The sequence below is a fragment of the Tamandua tetradactyla genome, chromosome 3 (assembly GCF_023851605.1).
Source record: "Tamandua tetradactyla isolate mTamTet1 chromosome 3, mTamTet1.pri, whole genome shotgun sequence".
Classification (NCBI taxonomy): Eukaryota; Metazoa; Chordata; class Mammalia; order Pilosa; family Myrmecophagidae; genus Tamandua; species Tamandua tetradactyla.
Genome location: NC_135329.1, coordinates 76,314,403 through 76,336,139, shown reverse-complemented (window position 1 = coordinate 76,336,139; position 21,737 = coordinate 76,314,403).

Here is a 21,737-nt window from a genome sequence, read left to right as displayed (position 1 = left end):
TGTCACACAGGCCTGAGGACGGGTATCTGCCCCGACCCCAGTGCCCCTCCACAGTGGCTCAAGGCCAGTCTTAACCAGCCACGGAAAGTTGGTCCAGCTATGTGAAGCTGCCACACACACAGCTGTTGCTGCCGTGCTGTCTAGAGCTTCCTTGCTCATCCCGACTGGCCAACTGTCCTGTGATCAGACACACCCACTCCATAGGGGTGCCATAGTGTGAGGGAAGAGCCCATCTTAGTCATGTCTGTGTCCCCGAGTTTATCCAGGAGCCTGGCATATGCCAGACATTCAACGAGTGTTTGCAAAGTAAACACAAGGAAGACAAGTCAAGGCCGGTGGTGGCATCGAGGGAAGTGGGCGTTCTCTGCTTGTTGAAGGAAGCATTCTGGGAGGAGAGCAGCTGAGGGTGAAGAGGTGGGGAACGTGCACAGAAGGAGAGGGGACCCAGTCTGGAGGACACAGGAAAGGGGGCATAGTAGCAAGACTGGTACCTCTGCCAGGCTGCTTAAAGAGGTCGGGCTGCTGACTCAAAGCCCAAGGGGCAGGCTGGGAACACACATCTGCACCCATTGAGGACAATGGCGTCTTCAGAATTTCTCATCTTGCCTCTCAATGACAAGCTCAGAACTCCAGTCCAAGTGGTGAAAGCTGTCAGAAGGCATCAAACAGTAAAAAGCAAGTGTTAAATTACAGGTCCCCCCCCACTAAAAATACAAAACTTAAGCCTGACTATCATTTTAGGCCAATTTTTTTTGAGTCTTAAATCTGAGACCCTGATAAGGATTATTTTGGTCTGACAATTGGCTGTGATATGAGCTGCCAGGACACACATGCACATGCATGCCCATAAGTACAGCACACACACACATGCACACATGCACAGCACACACACATGCACACATGTACAGTACAGACACACGTGTGCGCACACACATTGCTGTTTACCTTTATCTGCTCAAAACTCCAGACTAAAAAAATGAGCACATTCAGGGTTCCAAAGACAATGGCCTGAGACTTGAAGCTACAAATAATAGTAATAATAATAATAATAGTAATACAGCTTTTATTTCTCTAGCTGCTACCAAGTGCCAAAGCCTTGCATGTGTTGCCTCACAGCACTGTTTAGGGTCCTGGCTTGACAGTGGGGAGATGAAAAGGTGGGGGGCCACCTGACTCTTCCAGAGTCATAGAGGGGCATCTGGTAGACCCAGGTTTTGAACTGGAGCTGAGAAATTTCAAAGTCCATGCTCTTCCCACAAAGGCAAAGTCTTCCAGAATCACTTCTAAATAGGTTGTAATTTGGGGATGTAGAAAGCATGTCTATTAGCTCATATGTTTCTCCTAAATATTTGAGGAGAGATAGGGCATTTCAAAGACAAAGAAATGAATGATTATAAAGATTGACTTATACTTCCTGGTCTTCTGTCCTTTAGCCTTCCTCCCTCTCCCCTCACTCTTTCCTACCCTCCCTGCTTGCCTCCTGCTTGCCATCTGCTCGCTTAGTATCTTCCCATGTCTACCGATAATCTAAAATGTAAATGTGATGTGCTAGCTGGGAGGCATTCAAGAATGAAGAACACAGTCCCTCAGTAAGAAACACAGAATCTGGGATAAAGACTGATTTAGAAATTCACATAGTTGTGGTGCAAAGTGATAAATGCTGTGATAAAAGAATGAAATATTTAATGGGGTCACAGGAGAGGGAGCAAACAACTGTGTCCCAACATTGACAAATTTTCCAGGGTGGCAGAAGACTAATGGATGGGTGGAGCTTTCCAGGAGGCTAAACACATGGAGGTTATTGCAAGAAGCAGGAACTGTTTGCTTAGAAATAAAGATTCTTCTTTCATTCAGCAGTAATTTATTAGTCTATGCCAGGCTGTGTAAGACCCTGGGACCAGTGGTGTCCTAGAAGAATGTTTGTCCCCTATACTCATGGAGTTTAGCAGAGTCAGGAAAAGTCCAGGTCCTTTGAGAAACAAGCATCTAGGTGGATTAAGCATGCAAGGATATTTTAAAGCCAGTGCCTGTGAACAGCAAAGGGGAGGGTATCTGAAGGGATTGGGAAAGCTGCAGCTACTGTGCAAGTCAGACCCTGAGTGAAGGGGAAAGGGAGAGAAGGGTGGGTGGAAACTTTGGATTGCTATGCACATGCACACGCACACATATGCACACACACACACACACTATGTGTGGACTGCTATGCAGTCCAAGGTAGGTTTGGCAAAGACTTTGGTAAGAGGAGTAGTGGCAGGTTCTTGAGCCAGAGCTGGCTGTGAGAGGATTCTCACGTATCCTGGGAACATGTTTATATTAGCATCCCTCCTGCACTCTGTCACTGGCTTTAGAGATCTGTGGGAGGGGTGACCTTGGTGCAAAGGCAATGATGATGTCAAAGTGCAGGAAAGGGGTCCCTCAGACTTCCATGGGCCCCTGTAGTTGAAGGATGATGAGGTGCCTTCTTATAGTCACCACAGGGACAGAAGTCAGGGAACTTCACATGGACGTGTACAGTTCATCTGCATTAGGTGCTGAGGACTAGTGCACAGTTCTATGAAAGCATAGGGTGTTGAGAATTGATCTAATCAGAGATCATGAAGACCTCTCTGGGAGGTGATGACCTGTTGAGCAAGAAGCAGCAACTACTTTAGACTTACTAGTAAGGCATTTGCATGTCAGGGGTGAGAAATGAATCCAACAAAAGTACAGGGGGTTTCCATCTCAGTGAAAGTCTAGGTGTCCAGTGGTGTGGGGCATGTTGAGATATTCTTTCTCAGGGGAAGGATAAGCTGTGGCATCTGGACCATATCACTACCAAAAGAGAAGCACAATGCCTAGTTGGTCTCTTTGGATTTTGGCAACAACATATCCCTCATTTGGGTGTGCCACTCTAACCCATTTATTGAGTGACCAGGAAAGCTGCTAATTTTGAGTGGGGATCTGAACAAGAGGAGGCTCTGTGACAGGTCCAGGCTGCTGTACAAGCTGCTCTGCCACTTGGGCCATATGATCCAGCAGATCCAATGGTACTGGAAGTGTCAGTGGCAAATAGAGATGCTGTCTGGAGCCTTTGGCAGGCCCCTATAGGAGAATCAGAAAAGTCTTAGGATTTTGGAGCAAAGCCTCACCATCTGCTGCAGATAACTACTTTTCTTTTAAGAACTAGCTTTTGGACTGCTACTGGGACCTAGTAGAGACTGAAGACTTAACTATAGGCCACCAAATTACCATGAGACCTGGATTGCCTGTCATGAATTGGGTGTTATCTGACCCTCCAAGCCACAAAGTTGGGTGTGCACAGCAGCACTCCATCATAAAATGGAAATGGCATATAAGAGATAGGGTCAGAGCAGATCCTGAAGGCACAAGTAAGCTACATGAGGAAGTGGCACAAATGCCTATGGCCCCCACTCCTGCCACATTATCTTCTCTTTCCCAGACCAGAGTTATGGCCTCTTGAGGAGTTCTGTACAGTGAATTGACTGAGGAAGAAAAAACTCGGGCCTGATTTACAGATGGTTCTGCATGATATGCAAGTACCACCCAAAAGTGAACAGCTGCAGCACTACAACCCCATTCTGGGATATCTCTGAAGGACAGTGATGAGGGGAAATCCTCTCAGTGGGCAGAACTTAGAGCAATGCACTGGTTGCTCAATTTACTTGAAAGCAGAACTGGCCAGAGATGTATTTGTATACTGACTCATGGGCTGTTGCTAATACTTTGGCTGGATAGTCAATGACTTAAAAGGAGTATGATTAGAAAATTGGTGACAAAGAGGTCTGTGGAAGAGGTGTGTGAATCATTTTTGAGTGGGCTACACACATGAAGATATTTGTGTCCCATGTGAATGCTCACCAGAGAGTGACTTCAGCAGAGGAAGGGTTTAATAATCAAGTGGATAAGATGACCCATTCTGTAGATACAAGCCACCCTCTTTCTGTAGCCACTGCTGTCATTGCCCAATGGGCTCATGAACAAAGTGGTCATGGTGGTAGGAATGGGGATTATAAATGGGCTTAGCAACATGGACTTCCACTCACCAAGGCTGACCTGGCTAGAGCCACTGCTGAGTGCCCAATCTGCCAGCAGCAGAGACCCACACTAGGCCCACATATGGCACCATCCCTAAGGTGATCAGTCAGATGGTGGCAGGTTGATTACATTGGGCCCCTCTCATCATGGGAGGAACAGAAATTTGTTCTAACTGGAATAAACACATACTCTGGATATGGTTTGCTTTCCCTATTTGCAATGCTTCTGCCAAAACTGCCATCCATGGACTTACAGAATGCTTTATCGACCATCATGGTATTCCACATAGCATCACTTCTGATCAAGGAATGCAGTTCATAGCAAATGAAGTGCAGGAATGAGCACATGCTCATGGAATTTTCTGGTTTTACCATGTTCCTCATCATCCAGAGGCAGCTGGATTGATAGAACAGTGTAATGGCCTTTTGAAGACCCAGTTACAGTGCCAACTAGGTGGCAATACTTTGAAGGGGTGGGGCAATGTTCTCTGGGCGGTCAAGTAAGCTCCGAATCAGTGCCCACTGTATGGTGCTATTATTCCCATAGCCAGGATCCATGGGTCCAGGAACCAAGGGGTGGAAATATCACCCCTAGTGATCCACCAGGAAAATTTTGCTTCAGCCACTGAGACCTTAATCTTTGCTGGTCTGCAGGTCTTGGTTTCAAAAACAGTCATGCTCCTACCAGGAGACACAACAATGATTCCATTGAACTGGAAGTTAAAACTTCCACCTGGGCTTCTCATGCAACTGAATCAACAGGCACAGAAGGGAATAACTGTTCTGTCTGGGGTGACTGATCCAGATTATCAAGGGGAAATAGCACTGCAACTACACAATGAAAGTAAAGAAATTTCCTGGAATACAGAAGATCTCCTAGGGTGTCTCTTAGTTCTACCATGCCCTGTGATTAAAGTCAATGGAAAACTGCAACAACCCAATCCAGACAGGACTACCAATGGCTCAGAAACCTCAGGAATGAAGGTCTGGTTCCCCCAACCTGGCAAAGAACCATGGCCAACTGAGGTGATTGCTGAGGATAAAGGGAACATGGAATGGGTAGTAGAAGAAGGTAGTGATAAATATAAACTACAACCACATGGCCAGTTACAGAAATGAGGATTGTGATTGTATGACTATTTTCTCCCTGTTTTGTTATAAGTATGTCTGTATTTGTAATTAAGCAAATATATTGTTTTCCTCTTATCATATGACACAAGTTGGATTGTTTATGCTATAGTATTTAGGTGATAGCATATGAAGTTGAAGGGTGAATGCTACCTAAGGACTTGCACCCTAGTCTGGAGAGATGCAGTGCATTTCCAGTTGTACACAGGACTGTTGAATATTGTTAAGTGAAACATGTCTGTTATTGTGTTCCATTTGGAAATTAAGCATGTTTCAAGGCATTGTGTATAGCTACCAAGTTGACAAGGGATGGGCTGTGATGGTTACATTCTGGTGTCAACTTGGCCAAATAATTATGCCCAGTGGTCTGGTCAGGCAAGTACTGGCCTGACCTTTGCTGCAAGGATGTTTCCTAGCTGGTTGATAAACTTTAAGGCTGGTGATTAAATCATTAGTCAGTTGATTGCATCTGTGGCTGATTACATCTGGATCAACTAAGGCCTGTCTCCTATAATGAGGTAATCCAATCAGTTGAAGGCTTCATCTCATATTTACAGATCTCTTCTGTTGGTTCTGTTTCTCTAGAGAATCCTGACCAGTACAAGTACGAAGGTAAGGCTAAGGGGCAGTGGGTAAGGTGAAGGAAGGGAATCACAGCAAGAGAACACAGATGTTCAAAGGGCCTATAGAGGGAAGAAGTCCATTCAAGGAATTTAACATAGACCTGGCTGGAGCAGAAACAACAAGGAGAGAGGAGGCAGGAGTTGGGGTTGGCAAAGGAGGCAAGGGTGTACCAAGCAAGTTACTGCAGGCTGAGTCAAGAGTTTTAGCTTTTGTTTCAAAGCAGTGAGAATATTTTTCCAAAGATGGCTCTGGCTGCTGCCAGTAGACTAGATTTAAAGAGACTAAGACAGACACTGGAAAAACAGTTAATGGAATATTTCAATAGCCCAAGCTTACAGAGGAAGGAAAATTGGACTAGCATGGTAGAGGCAGGTGGCAGCTGGTGAAAAGTAGGTAGAGTGCAAAGTTTAGAAGGCAAAGTCAAAGTTTAGTCTGGTGGTTGACCTGCAAGTGCTGGGTGTGCTGGGGAGGTGGGGGTAGCTGCATGTTAATGGGGAGAGGGCCAGGAGAAGTCTTGGTGGTTGATTATCTCTGCTCTTCTTACCCAAGATGCAGTGTCGTGTCTTGATGTCCAACTCTTAGTTCTGGAGAGACCTTCACCACGGGGCCATTCCCAGGGGAATAAGGACTCAAATATTTTCATCCCACAATCTGGTCCAATAGTTCCTTCTATACAGAGGTACAAATTCTGTCAAAAATGTTACAGGAGGGAGCACGTGTAGTTCAGTATAGAATGCTCACCTGCTGTTGCACTTCTCCCCCAAAATGTTACAAGAGCGTGATCTTTCTGGAAGACAAACTTCAAATCTTTGTTCCATTGCAAGGGGGCTTGTGCTTGGAAAGCATGAGAAAGGGTTCCCATCTGTCACCGGCAGTGTGGCCCTCACTGAGACGTAATGAGAAATACGACCATAACACGAGCCACAGCATAGGTGCCATGTTTCCACACACGGACTGGTCCTCACTAGTTCTGTGGCCTGGAGTAGCTCACACTATCCCTTCAAGCTTCTGTTTATCCATTTGAAAATAGAGGCAATACCCACATCATAAGATTACAATGTAGACTACGTAAGAGCTTTTTAAAATGACATTATATTCACATAGACAGCTCATGTTACTTCCATCTTCTTACTCTCTTCATTTCTCCCTCCTTCCTTCCTTCCCTTCCTCCTTCCTTCTTCCCTCCTTCCTTCCTTCCCTTCCTCCTTCCTTCCCTTCCTCCTTCCTTCCTTCCCTCCTTCCTTCCTTCCCTCCTTCCCTCCCCAGGACTCAGGCTGTGCTAATCTTCTTGGACTCTTGACAACATTAGTCCAACTCCTGATGGTTCTTGATTATCTTTATTAATAATTTATACAATTTGAATGTATTTATTAATTCTACCAGTAGTCTAAAACTCTCATTCATCACTTTTCCCTTTACTACATACTACTTTCTTCTTTTTTTCAATTTACTTTTTGGTTATATATTCATAAGTTTTTGAGTTATATCTTTATTTGTATTTGTTTTCCATTTTTGTGCTTTTTTAAAACTGTATGAATTTAAGACTAGATTATTTTTCTCAACAGTTCTTCAGTGAACCTCACAAATTCTGAGTGTTTTTATCAAGAAATTTGCTAGATTTTGTCAAATTTCCTTTCAGTGCCTTTGAGATAATCTTTTTTCCCTTCATTCTGCATTCATGTAGAGTACATTGGTTTATTATTTATTGATTTATATATATATATATATATATATATATACTGTTTGTCTGTTTGTTTTGCATGGGCAAGCACTTGGAAATGAACCCAGGTCTCCTGCATGGCAGGTGAGATTTCTGCCACTGAGCCAACATTGCCCAAACCTTACATTGATTTATTTTTAATGCAATTTTATTTAACTCTATTCACTCTTCAGAGAAATGCCTATTCATCTTTTGCCTATTTTTAAATTGGCTTGTTGGCCATTTTATTGTTGGGTTGTGGAATTTCCTTATGTATACTGGATCTCAAACCCTTATCACATATGTGTTTTCCAAATATTTTATCCCATTGAGTCAGTTGCCTTTTCACCATTTTGACAAAGTCCTTTGAAGGACTAAAGTATTCAATTTTGAGGCATACTAATTTATCTAATTTTCTTTTGTTGTCTTGTGCTTTGGGTATGAAGAAACTTGTGCTAAGAGACTATGCCTGTCATTAGATCTTGAAGATGTTCCCTCCATTTTCTTCGAGGAGTTTTATGGTACTGGTTCTTATATTGAGGTCTTTGATCCATTTTGACCTAATTTTTGAGTAGGTTGTGAGATAGAGGTCTTCTTTTATTGTTTTAGCTCTGGATATCCAGTTCTCCCATCACCAGTTATTGAAGACACTGTTCTGTTTCAGTTGAGTGAGCTTGGGAGCCCTATCAAAATTCAATTGACTGTAGATTTGAGAGTATACCTATGAGCTCTCAATTCAATCCCACTGATCAATATGTCTATCTTTATGCTAGTATCATGCTGTTTTGACCACTATGACTTTATAATATGCTTTAAAATCAGGAACTGTGATAATTCCTACTTAACTCTTCATTTGAGGACCCTTAGCCTTCCAAATAAAATTGTTAATTAGCATCTCCATTTCTGTAAAGTAGATTGTTGGAATTTTGATAAGTATTACATTGAATCTGTACATCAATTTGGGTGGAATTGATATCTTAACATTTAGTTTTCCAGTCTATGATAGTCTTTCTCTTTAGTCAGGTCTTATTTGATATTTTCAGCAGTGTTTTATAGTTTTCTGTGTACATGTCCTTGACATCAGTGCTGGTTTGAAACTGTCATGTACCCCAGAAAAGCAATTTTTCTTTAATCCTCATTCAATATTGCTGGGTGTCAGCTTTTTGCTTATCCATGGAGATGTGACCTACCCAATTGTGGGGGGTAACTTTTTTGATTCGTTTTCTCAAAATGATTCCCTTTTAAATGCTTCCAATAAGGAAACACCACCTTGAATTAGCTTGTTAAATGGGTAAAGACACATCTCCATGGAAACCATCTAATCAAAAGTTATCCTTGTTTTAAACTGGCAGAAAACTTAGCAAAATTGACTATTGGTTTTGGCTGGAAAGCATATTTTGAAAGCCATGGACTTGGAAATTTAGTAGAAGAGATTTCCAAGTTAAATATGGAAAGTGTGGCCTGGTTTCTCCTCACAGTTTGTAATGAAAAGCACTAGAAAAGAGATAAGCTGAGAATTGAACTCTTAGGTACAAAAAAAAAAAACAACAAGAAATGCATTGTCTGAAAAATTCTTGGTTTCCAGAAAGTGAGACTCCAGAGCATAGTGTCCCATGTGAGAGTTTAATCTAACTTGGCACCAGGCAGCACTTTCAGAAGAAGCCAAGATTGGAGAAAGAGTTATCCAGGAAAGTCTTGTGGAAAGTCCTATTATCTGATGGTTATGATCCCTGCCTACTACATAGAAAACCAACAAGAGTGTCATGGGATCTGTATAAACAGAACTACTGCCAGTCTGTACTAACAGGGAGAGAAAAGGGACCAATGGAAGGAAAAGTAGCTTCAAAGGAAGAATGATAGAAGCTAAAGTCTGAAGCCAAGAAATCTTGGACCAGGAGAGTGTACCCACCCATGAACTTGGAGAAGGTGAGCTTCCCTTGAAGACAGAGAAAAGGAATTTCAGTGCCCCAGCCACTAATGGAGTTTGCCCTGCAGGTTTTCAAAACTGGGTCCAGTGACCCTTGTGTTCTTTCCAATTTCTCCTTATGGAAGTGGGAATATGTACCCTATGACCCTTGCACCATTGTATACTGGCAACAGATAACTTGTTCTGAGTTTTACAGGGCCACAGCCAGAGGAGAATTTTGTCTTAAGACAGACCATACCTGTAGCTGACTTTGATGAGATTCTGTGCTTTTCTGACTTTGTATTGTTTTTGTATTGTTACTGAAACGATTTAGGCTTTCTGATATTGATACGGGATGAATGTATTCTGTATATGGAAAGAACATGTCTTTTGGTGGCCCAGAGGGTGTAATGTGCCAGCTTGAAACTGTCGTGTTCCCCAGAAAGGCCATGTTCTTTAATACTCATTCAATATTGCTGGCTTAGATCTTTTTTACTGTTTCCATGGAGATGTGATCCACCCAATTATGAGTGGTAACTTTTGATTAGTTGGTTTCCATGGAGATGTGTCTCCACCTTTTCAAAGTGGGGTTGCTTACAGGAGCCCTTTAAGGGGGATCCAGTTTGTTAAAAGCTTCAGATCCAGCAGAGCCCACGCAGCCAAAGAACCTTGAAGATGCAGAAGAAAAACGTCCTCTGGGTAGTCTTATGCAATAAGGTGAAGAAGCTGGCAGATGTTGCCATGCACCTTTCCAGACACAGAGGTGTTCTGGATGGCATCAGCCTTTCTTGAGTGAAGGTAACCTCTTTTTGGTGCCTTAATTTGGACATTTTCATGGCCTTAGAACTATAAACTTAATGAATTCCCTTTGCAAAAGCCAGTTCTGTTACTGGCATATTGCATTCTGGCAGCTTTAACAAACTAAAACAATATCCTTGGTTCGGTTTATTCCCAGATAATTGATTCTTTTAAATGGTACTGTAAATGGAACGTTTTTCTTGATTACCTCCTCCAATAGTTCATTACTGGTTTGTAGAAACAACCATTCATTTTTCCATGTTGATCTTTTTCCCACCACTTTGTTGAATTCACTTATTAGCACAAGTAGCTTCGCTGTCATTTTTTCTGGGTTTTCTAAATATAAGTTGTTTTGTCAATGCTTTATATCAGAAATGGAACAGTTTTTAAAAAGTGAATTTATTAAGTTATAAGTTTACATTTCTGAGATCATGAAAATGTCCAAACTAAGGTATCCAGAGAAAGATACCTTGACTCAAGGAAGGCTGATATCTGTTACATGGGAAGGCATGAGGTTGGCACGTCCCTGCCCTTGCTCCCAGTTCCATTGCTTCCATCTTCTGATGCTAGTGGTTTCCTCTCTAAGCATCTGTGGGCCTTGACTTTGCTCCTACAGGACACAACTCTGGGTTCTTCCTGGCTTAGCATCTCATGGGAAGGCACACAGTGACATCTTCTGGGCTCTGAATTTTCAAACATCCATATCTACGCATCTTCTCTCTCTGTTGAGACTCCAAGCATCTCCAAAGGTCTCTGTCTCTGTTGGCTATTGCTTCTTTCTTCTGGGGTTTCTGCACTTCCAAATTCTGTCTGCATCTGCATCTGAAGTTTCTCCAAATGTTTCTCCTTTTAAAGGAGTCCAGTAAACTCATCAAGATTGACCTTTAATAGGTGGCATCACATCTCCATCTAACCAAAGATCACACCCACAATTGGATGTGTCATATCTCCATGGAAACAATCCAATTAAAGGCCTTTTGCCCTATGATATCAAATCAGGATTAAAATAAACATGGCTTTCACCACAAGATTGGATCAGGAAAAAGACATGGCTTTTCTGGGGTACATGACACATAGGATCATTTCATCTGCAAATAGTGACACTTTTCCTTTTCCTTTCTAATTTAGATGATGTTTATTTCTTTTACTTGCATAATTGCTCTAGCTAGAACTTCTAGCAGTGTTGAATAGCAGTGGTGACAGGGACCATCCTTGTCTTGCTCTGATTTTAGAGGGAGAGCCTTCAATCTCTCACAATTGAGGATGATGTTAGCTGTGTGTCTTTCATATATGCTCTTCATCATGTTAAATTTCCCATGTTAAGGAAATTTCCCTTGATTCTTACTTTTGAAATGTTTTTATCATGAAAGGATGTTGAATTTTTTTTTTGGCTTTTAAAAAGGGGAATTTAATAAGTTGCTAGTAAACTTTTACAGTTCTAAGGCTGAGAAAAAGTTCCAATTAAAACAAGTCTATAGAAATGTCCAGTCAAAGGCATCCAGGGGAAGATACCTTGTTTCAAGAAGGCCGATAAAGTTCTGGGTTTCTTTTTCAAGTGGAAGGCACATGGCAAACACAGTCAGAGTTTCTCTCTCATCTGGAAGGGCACATGGTGAACAAGGCATCATCTGATAGCTTCTTCTCCTGGCTTCCTATTTCATGAAGCTCCCCGGAAGGCATTTTCCTTCTTCGTCACCAAAGGTCTCTGGCTGGTGGACTCTGCTTCTTGTGGCTATGTCGTTCTGCTCTGCTCTCTCTGAATCTCTTATTCTCCAAAATGTTTCTTCTTTTACAGGACTCCAGAAATGTATCAAGACCCACCCAAATGGGTGGAGACATGTCATCACCTAATCCTGCTTAACAACCACTTTTTTTTATTAATTTTTTAAAAAATATAACAAATGTAAATATTAACTTTTGATCATTCTGTTCTACATATACAATCAGTAATTCACAATATCATCACATAGTAGCATACTCATCATTATGATAATTTCTTAGAACATTTGCATCAATTCAGAAAAAGAAAAAGACAACAGAAAAAAATTCATACATACCATACCCATTACCCTTCCCTTTCGTTGATCACTAGCATTTCAATCTAAATTTATTTTAACATTTGTTCCCTCTATTATTTATTTTTATTCCATATGTTTTACTCATTTGTTGATAAGGTAGATAAAAGGAGCATCAGACACAAGGTTTTCATAATCACACAGTCACATTGTGAAAGCTTTATCATTATACAATCATCTTTAAGAAACATGGCTACTGGAACACAGCTCTACATTTTCAGAAAGTTCCCTCCAGCTTCTCCATTACATCTTTTTTTTATTAATTAAAAAAAATTAACAAAACATTTAGAAATCATTCCATTCTACATGTACAATCAGTAATTCTTAATATCATCACATAGTTGCGTATTCATCATTTCTTAGTACATTTGCATCGATTTAGAAAAAGAAATAAAAAGACAACAGAATAAGAATTAAAACGATAATAGAGAGAAAAAAAAACCTATACCTCACATGCAGCTTCATTCAATGTTTTAACATAATTGCATTACAATTAGGTAGTATTGTGCTGTCCATTTCTGATTTTTTATATCCAGTCCTGTTGCACAGTCTGTATCCCTTCAGCTCCAATTACCCCTTCCCTTTTTTTTTTAATTAACAGAAAAAAGAAATTAACTCAACATTTAGAAAGCATACCATTCTACATATGCACTCAGTAATTCTTAACATCATCACATAGATGCATGATCATCGTTTCTTAGTACATTTGCATCGGTTTAGAAGAACTAGCAACACAACCGAAAAAGATATAGAATGTTAATATAGAGAAAAAAATAAAAGTAATAATAGTAAAAACAAAACAAAACAAAACAAAACAAAACAAAAACCTATAGCTGAGATGCAGCTACATTCAGTGTTTTAACATGATTACTTTACAATTAGGTACTATTGTGCTGTCCATTTTTGAGTTTTTGTATCTAGTCCTGTTGCACAGTCTGTATCCCTTCAGCTCCAATTGCCCATTATCTTACCCTGTTTCTACCTCCTGCTGAACTCTGTTACCAATGACCTATTCCAAATTTATTTTCGAATGTCCGTTCACATCAGTGGGACCATACAGTATTTGTCCTTTAGTTTTTGGCTAGACTCAGACAGCATAATGTTCTCTAGGTCCATCCATGTTATTACATGCTTCATAAGTTTATCCTGTCTTAAAGCTGCATAATATTCCATCGTATGTATATACCACAGTTTGTTTAGCCATTCTTCTGTTGATGGAGATTTTGGCTGTTTCCATCTCTTTGCAATTGTAAATAACGCTGCTATAAACATTGGTGTGCAAATGTCCGTTTGTGTCTTTGCCCTTAAGTCCTTTGAGTATATTCCCAGCAATGGTATTGCTGGGTCGTATGGCAATTCTATATTCAGCTTTTTGAGGAACAGCCAAACTGCCTTCCATAGTGGTTGCACCATTTGACATTCCCACCAACAGTGGATAAGTGTGCCTCTTTCTCCGCATCCTTTCCAGCACTTGTCATTTTCTGTTTTGTTGATAATGGCCATTCTGGTGGGTGTGAGATGATATCTCATTGTGGTTTTGATTTGCATTTCTCTAATGGCCAGGGACATTGAGCATCTCTTCATGTGCCTTTTGGCCATTTGTATTTCCTCTTCTGATAGGTGTCTGTTCAAGTCTTTTTCCCATTTTGTAATTGGGTTGGCTGTCTTTTTGTTGTTGAGTTGAACAATCTCTTTATAAATTCTGGATACTAGACCTTTATCTGATATGTCATTTACAAATATTGTCTCCCATTGTGTAGGGTGTCTTTCTACTTTCTTGATGAAGTTCTTTGATGCACAAAAGTGTTTAATTTTGAGGAGCTCCCATTTATTTATTTCCTTCTTCAGTGTTCTTGCTTTAGGTTTAAGGTCCATAAAACCGCCTCCAGTTGTAAGATTCATAAGATATCTCTCAACATTTTCCTCTAACTGTTTTATGGTCTTAGACCTAATGTTTAGATCTTTGATCCATTTTGAGTTAACTTTTGTATAGGGTGTGAGACATGGGTCTTCTTTCATTCTTTTGTATATGGATTTCCAGTTCTCTAGGCACCATTTATTGAAGAGACTGTTCTGTCCCAGGTGAGTTGGCTTGACTGCCTTATCAAAGATCAAATGTCCATAGATGAGAGGGTCTATATCTGAGCACTCTATTCGATTCCATTGGTCGATATATCTATCTTTATGCCAATACCATGCTGTTTTGACCACTGTGGCTTCATAATATGCCTTAAAGTCAGGCAGCGCGAGACCTCCAGCTTCGTTTTTTTTCCTCAAGATGCTTTTAGCAATTCGGGGCACCCTGCCCTTCCAGATAAATTTGCTTATTGTTTTTTCTATTTCTGAAAAATATGGGATTTTGATTGGTATTGCATTGAATCTGTAAATCAATTTAGGTAGGATTGACATCTTAATTATATTTAGTCTTCCAATCCATGAGCACGGTATGCCCTTCCATCTATTTAGGTCTTCTGTGATTTCTTTTAACAGGTTTGTGTAGTTTTCTTTACATAGGTTTTTTGTCTCTTTAGTTAAATTTATTCCTAGGTATTTTATTCTTTTAGTTGCAATTGTAAATGGGATTCGTTTCTTGATTTCCCCCTCAGCTTGTTCATTACTAGTGTATAGAAATGCTACAGATTTTTGAATGTTGATCTTGTAACCTGCTACTTTGCTGTACTCATTTATTAGCTCTAGTAGTTTTGTTGCAGATTTTTCCGGGTTTTCGACGTATAGTATCATATCGTCTGCGAACAGTGATAGTTTTACTTCTTTCTTTCCAATTTTGATGCCTTGTATTTCTTTTTCTTGTCTAATTGCTCTGGCTAGAACCTCCAACACAATGTTGAATAATAGTGGTGATAGTGGACATCCTTGTCTTGTTCCTGATCTTAGGGGAAAGTTTTCAATTTTTCCCCATTGAGGATGATATTAGCTGTGGGTTTTTCATATATTCCCTCTATCATTTTAAGGAAGTTCCCTTGTGTTCCTATCTTTTGAAGTGTTTTCAACAGGAAAGGATGTTGAATCTTGTCAAATGCCTTCTCTGCATCAATTGAGATGATCATGTGATTTTTCTGTTTTGATTTGTTGATATGGTGTATTACATTAATTGATTTTCTTATGTTGAACCATCCTTGCATACCTGGGATGAATCCTACTTGGTCATGATGTATAATTCTTTTAATGTGTTGTTGGATACGATTTGCTAGAATTTTATTGAGGATTTTTGCATCTATATTCATTAGAGAGATTGGTCTGTAGTTTTCTTTTTTTGTAATATCTTTGCCTGTTTTTGGTATGAGGGTGATGTTGGCAGGATGTTGAATTTTGTTTAATGCCTTTTCTACATCAATTGAGATGATCATATTCCTTTTAATTTTTAATGTGGTATATTACACTAATTGATTTCCCTATTTTGAACCATCCTTGCACACGTGGATTAAAACCCACTTGGTCATGGCATTTAATTCTTTTAAGAAGCTGTTGGATTCTATTTGCAAATATTTTTTGAAGATCTTTGCGTCTATATTCATTAACAAGACTGGTCTGAAGTTTGTTTTGTTGTAGCAACTTTATCTAGCTTTGGTATTGTTGGCAATGTTGACTTCACAGAATGAGTTAAGTAGTGTTCATTCCTCAAATTTGTGGAAGAATTTCAGCAGGAATGGTACCAATTCTTCCTAGGAATGCTTGGTAAAACTCGCCTGAGAAGCTGTATAGTCTTGGACTTTTCATTCTTGGTAGATACTTGATTACTGAATTGATCTCTGTACTTCTGGCTGGTTTTTTGAAGTCTCCTATTCCATCTCGAGTCAGTGGAGGGTGTTCATGTGTTTGTAGGAAGTTATCCATTTCAACCAAGTACCTAGACTGTGGGCATACAGCTGTACATTGTAACCAGTCATGATTTTATTTCTTGAGGGTCCATGGTAGTGCCCCCCTCTCTTGTTTCTAACTTTATTCATTTGTAGCTTCTCTCTTTTTGTCATTGTCATTCAGGCTAAGGATTTGTCAATTTTATTGATCTTCTCAAGGAAAGCAACTTTTGTGTTTTATTGCCTCTCTCTGTTGTTTTTTTTTAATTTTCAGTTTGATTAATTCCTGCTCTAATCTTTATTACTTCTTTCCCTCTGCTTTTTGTGGGATTAGTTTGTTGTTCTTTCTCCAGTTGTACAGCAAGTTAGTTGATTTTAGCTCTTTTTTCCTTTTTAATGTAGGTGGTTACTGCTATAAATTTCCCTCTCAGCCCTGTAATCACCACATGTATAAGTTTTGATACATTATGATACATTATGTTGTCATTTTCATTCATTTCAAGATATTAACTGATTTCTCTTCTGATTTCTTCTTTGTCCCACTGATTGTTTGAGTGTGTTATTTAAATTCCATGTATTTGTGTATCTTCCAGTTCTCCATTTGTTATTGTTTTTCAGCTTCATTCTATTATAATGAGAAAGTACATTGTATGTCAATCTTTTTAAATTTAATGAGACTTATTTTGTGCTCCAGCATGTGGTCTGTCCTTGAGAATGTTCCAGGAACACTTGAGAATAATGTTCATCCTGACACTTTAGGGATACTGTATTCTAGTATGTCTGTTAGGTCAGTACATTTATCATTATTTAAGTTTTCTGTATCTTTATTGAGCTTCTCTTTAGTTGTTCTATCTATTAGAAAGAGTGGTGTGCTGAAGTCGCCCACTATTATGGTAAGAATCATCTGACTCCCTTCAATTTTGCCAGTGTTTTCTTCATGTACTTTGGGTGCATTGATTAGGAGCATAGGTATTTATGATTGTTATTTCTTCTTATTGAATCGCCCCTTTTATTACTATATAGTGTCCTTATTTATCTCTAATAACTTTTTTTCGCATTTACAGTCTCTTTGTCTGATAATAGTATAACTACCTGTATTAGTGTGCTCAACTGCCAGAATGCAATATACCAGAAACAGGAATGGCTTTTAAAAAAGGGAATTTTAAAAGTTACAAGTTTATAGTTCTAGTGCCAAGAAAATGCCCAAACTAAGTCACTAACAAGAAGTTACCTTCTCTCAAGAAAGGCTGATGCCATCCGGAATGCCTCTATCAGCTGGGTAGTCAGTGGCTGGCATCTGCTGGTCCCTTGCTCTTCAGCTCCATTACTTTCAGCCCCTGTTTCTGTGGACATTCTTCATTTTGCCTTTCCAAAGCTGGCTTTCATCTTTTGGCTTCCCTTGGTTCTCCCTAGGTTCTGGTTTGCTTAACATCTCATGGGAAGGCACATAGCAATGTCTGCTAGGCTCCAAGCATCTCCAAACATCTATATCTCATTCTGAGCTCTCTTCAAATGTTTCCTTTTATAAAAGACTCTAGTAAACTAATCAAGACCCACCTTGAATGGGTGGAATCACATCTCCATCTAATCAAAAAGTCACATGCACCATTGGGTGTGTCACATCTCCATGGAGATAATCTAATCAAACACTTCTACCCTGCAATATTAAATCAGAATTTAAAGAAATATCTGCCCCCATGAGATTGGTTTAGGATTAATACATGGCTTTTCTGGGGTACATGATATTCTTAAACCAGCACACAGGTTTTCTAAACAGGCTTTCTTTAGGCCACCACTTCTGTGGAGTATTTTTTTCCCATCCTTTCATTTTCAATCTATTTGTATCTTTGGGTTTAAGATGGGTCTCTTGTAAACATTTTATAGAGGAATCATATTTCCTAACCTATTCTGCCAATCTGTATCTTTTGATAGGGAGTTTAATCTATTAAATTCTGTATTGTAAAGACAGTTCTCAATTTATACTTTCTTTTTTATTTGTCAAATCTATTTTTCTCTTTTAATCCTTTGAAATACCCTTACTAACATTTTTCCATTCTGTTTCCTTCTCCAGACCTCTCTCTCCTGTCTTTTCTTTTCTCTGACAGAACTACCTTTAGTGGTTTCTGTAGGCCAGGATTTTATTAATGAACTCTCACATTTTATGTTTACCTGTAAATATCTTAAACTCACCCCCATTTTTGAAGGACAGCTTTGCTGGATAGAGAATTCTTGGTTGGCAATTTTTCTCTTTCAGTATCTTATATATATCATAACACTACCTTCATATAATTGTGTATGTTGTGTTGTCAATCATTTCCCTGAGACCCTGATGAAATTTAAAAAAAATTTTGTCTGCTTCTTCTTTTGTCTTTTCAAATTTTGTTGATCTGTCTTTTGGATCACTGTTTCTACCTTCTGCTTTTTCAAAGATGCTATTGTGTATCTGCAGTGTATTTTTAATTTCATCTATAGTGATTTTGATTTCCATAATATCTCTTTTTTTCTATGTATTCTTTCAATTTATTCTTTAAGCTCTTCCAATGTCTTAATATCCTTTATCTCTTTATCCACATTTTCCTTCATTTCTTTGGATTGATTCAGGAGATTTGTTTGCACAACTTTGATTAGTTGTTCCAGATTCTGTATCACTTCACAGTTTTTGATCAGTTCCTTAAATTGGGCAATTTCTTCTTGAGTTTTAGCATGTCTTGTGATTTTTTACTGATATTTAGTCATTTGATTATCTTGATGGGTCTGTTCTGAAAGTTGATTTTTTCTCTCTTGTCTAGAGTTTAGTTGTTGCTTGGGTTTGCATCAGGGCTCTGCTTTGACAGTTGAGTCATCAGCATTTCTCAGCTAAATCAGGGCCTGGTTCCACACCAGGGGTGTCACCCAGCTCCAGTGGGCCTGGGACAGGGTCTGTGGAAGCTCTGAAAGACCCTGCAGTTCCCCTGTACCTTCCTGCCTTCCCAGCAGATGGTGCTGTTCAGTGACTTAATGGTCCTCAGTAGCTGTTTGCCTTCTGGGGCCCAGGTTGCATCTGACAAGGCAGGGCTGAAACTATGGGTTCCTGGGCACTCACTTCACCTGCTAAAATCTGGCTCAATGTGGTGCTGTGTCCTCCATTTTTCTTGGAATGGAGGACTTCCCCAACTCCCCTGTCTGCAGCTATTCCCAGGCTAAGGTCAGGCTGTCCACTGCTATTTCCCTTGTGGATGGGGCGGGGCACCAGGACCCAGGGCTGGAAACACAGTGTTCTAGTTTACTAGTTTGGTTCAAGAAGGCTGAAGAAGTTCAGGGTTTCTCTCTCAAGTGGAAAGGCACATGGTGAACATGATCAGGGTTTCTCTCTCAGCTGAAAAGTCACATGGTGAAGCTGGTGTGTCATCTGCTTTCTCTCCTGGCTTTCTAATTCATGAAGCTTCCTGGGAGGTGTTTTCCTTCTTCATCTTCAAAGGTCGCTGGCTGGTGGACTCTCTGCTTTGTGGTGCTGCAGCATTCTCAGCTCTCTCTGAATCTCTTGGCTCTCTCTTGTCATTCTCTTTTATAGGATTCAAGTAAACTAATCAAGACCCACCTGAATGGGTGGAGACACATTTCCACCTAATCCATTTTAACACCTACTCTTGATCACTCAAGATCACATCAAGATCACATCAAGATTATATCAAGATGTGACTCCCTAAGTCACAGCTCCAGGAAGATGATCTAATTATAGTTTCAAACAAACAATATTTAATAGGGATTAGAAGAAATGGCTGCCTTTATAAAATGGGATTAAGATTAAAACATGGCTTTTCTAGGGTACATACATCCTTTCAAACCAGCACACACAGTCTCTGTGTATGTTTTCTCAGGCTCTTTGTTCCTGGTTGTCCTAGGCCTTGAAATGTCCTCCCCTGTGCTGTAGGTCCCCAAACAGCTGACTTAGGCATTTTCTGCCTAGTTTTTGCTGATTTGGGGGAAGATTTTGAGGTTCCCTTCCTGATCCTTCATTTTGGAAGCCCTTCCTTGTTGCTCTTCTGTGTTCTGCCCTCCCAGGCTGAAGTCCTGCTGAGAGTCCCTCTGGTAGATTGCTGTATCAAACCATCCTTGCATTTCTAGAATGAATCCCACTTGGTTATTATGTTTAAATTTTTCAGTATGCCATTGGGTTCAGTGGGTTGGTATTTTGTTAAGAATTGAGCATAAACAAAATTTGGTATTTAAAATTTCAACAGAGTTTGCATGGAGAATTCTTGCTATTTTAGTTTTTATTTCTTCTTTGACTCAAGAATTAAGAGTTTTCCTTTTCATTTCCTGGTGGAAGAGACTTTTACAAAATAATATTGCTATTTCCTCTGTTTTCAACTATAGAACAAATAAGAAGTACTCATAATTATACTCCTGCTTTATTGCTACTAGAATTCTCCTTGTGATTTAAACTAATCTGAAATTATCATTTTTTGCCCATAGAATATACGTTATGCCCAATACTCTGATACATTGAATGGTAAGTCTACCTCTCACCATTACTGCCATCAACCTGCTCCCTTCAAGAGGCAGCTATCTTACTGATTCATATGCATTTTTCCAAAGAGGGTCTGTGTAAGAAAATTACACATAATATCTTTATACCATATTTTGAACCTTACTTTTTTCTCTTAATATTCCCTAGAGATTCTGAATGTCAACATCTCATCCCAGGTCAAAGCAGATTAGGGCTAGCCTCTCCTTTACTCTGGTCACCAAACCACCAAGGCATAACTTCTGACACTTTTAACTACTGGACTTACATCCTGGTGCTCGACCTTGACCAACTCTCCCAGTGCCCAAATCTGTGCCTAGATCTTCCCAACTCTGCCCTCTGTCTCCAGACTCAATGGCTTGCCCAAGATCCCATGGGAAGCTCACTTCTCATCTAATCTGCCAGCATTACATCCACTTCCTTCCCAAAGCCTACCTATAGTGACCTCACTTTACAAAACACAAAGTGTTACGTTATTCACAGAGACAGTAAAATTCTCTTCATGCCTTAGAGTGGGTAGAAGAAGTGGGCTTATGGAGCAAATTCACTTTCCCTCCTTCCCTCTCTTCCTTCTTTCCCTTCCCCTTCCCCCTCCCTCTCAGGAGTATTTCTTGATTATTTACAATATCTCAGACTAAGATCGGGGGTTAACCATAGCAATGAACCCCAAAGACCCTGCCTCTGACACATGGAGTTTACATTGTAGGGGGAGAGACAGACAGTACACCATAAAATAAAACACAGTTTCAGAAAATGACTACTTCAGTTTCCTAGAACTACAGGAACATAGTTCTTGCTAAGTTCTGAATGCTCTGGAGGCTGAGCTCTAGAATAAAGGTATGGCCTTGGCTCCTTCAAGGCCGGCAGGTGAGAGCACTTCCTTGCCATTTCTGATGGCTAATGACTGTCCTTGGTGTCCTCTGCCTAGGGCCACCTCAAGTCATTCCTGCCTCCCTGCTTACAAGGCCTTCTCTCCTGGGATCTCTGTCTCTTCTCTTCTACAAAGAACTGTCTGTATGGGGTTGGGACCCACCTTGATGCCATTTGACCTCATCTTAACTAATCACATTTGCAAAAACCTTATTTCCAAATAGGGTCACATTCATGGGACAGGAACTTAAGCATGACTTTCTGGGGCATCATGATTT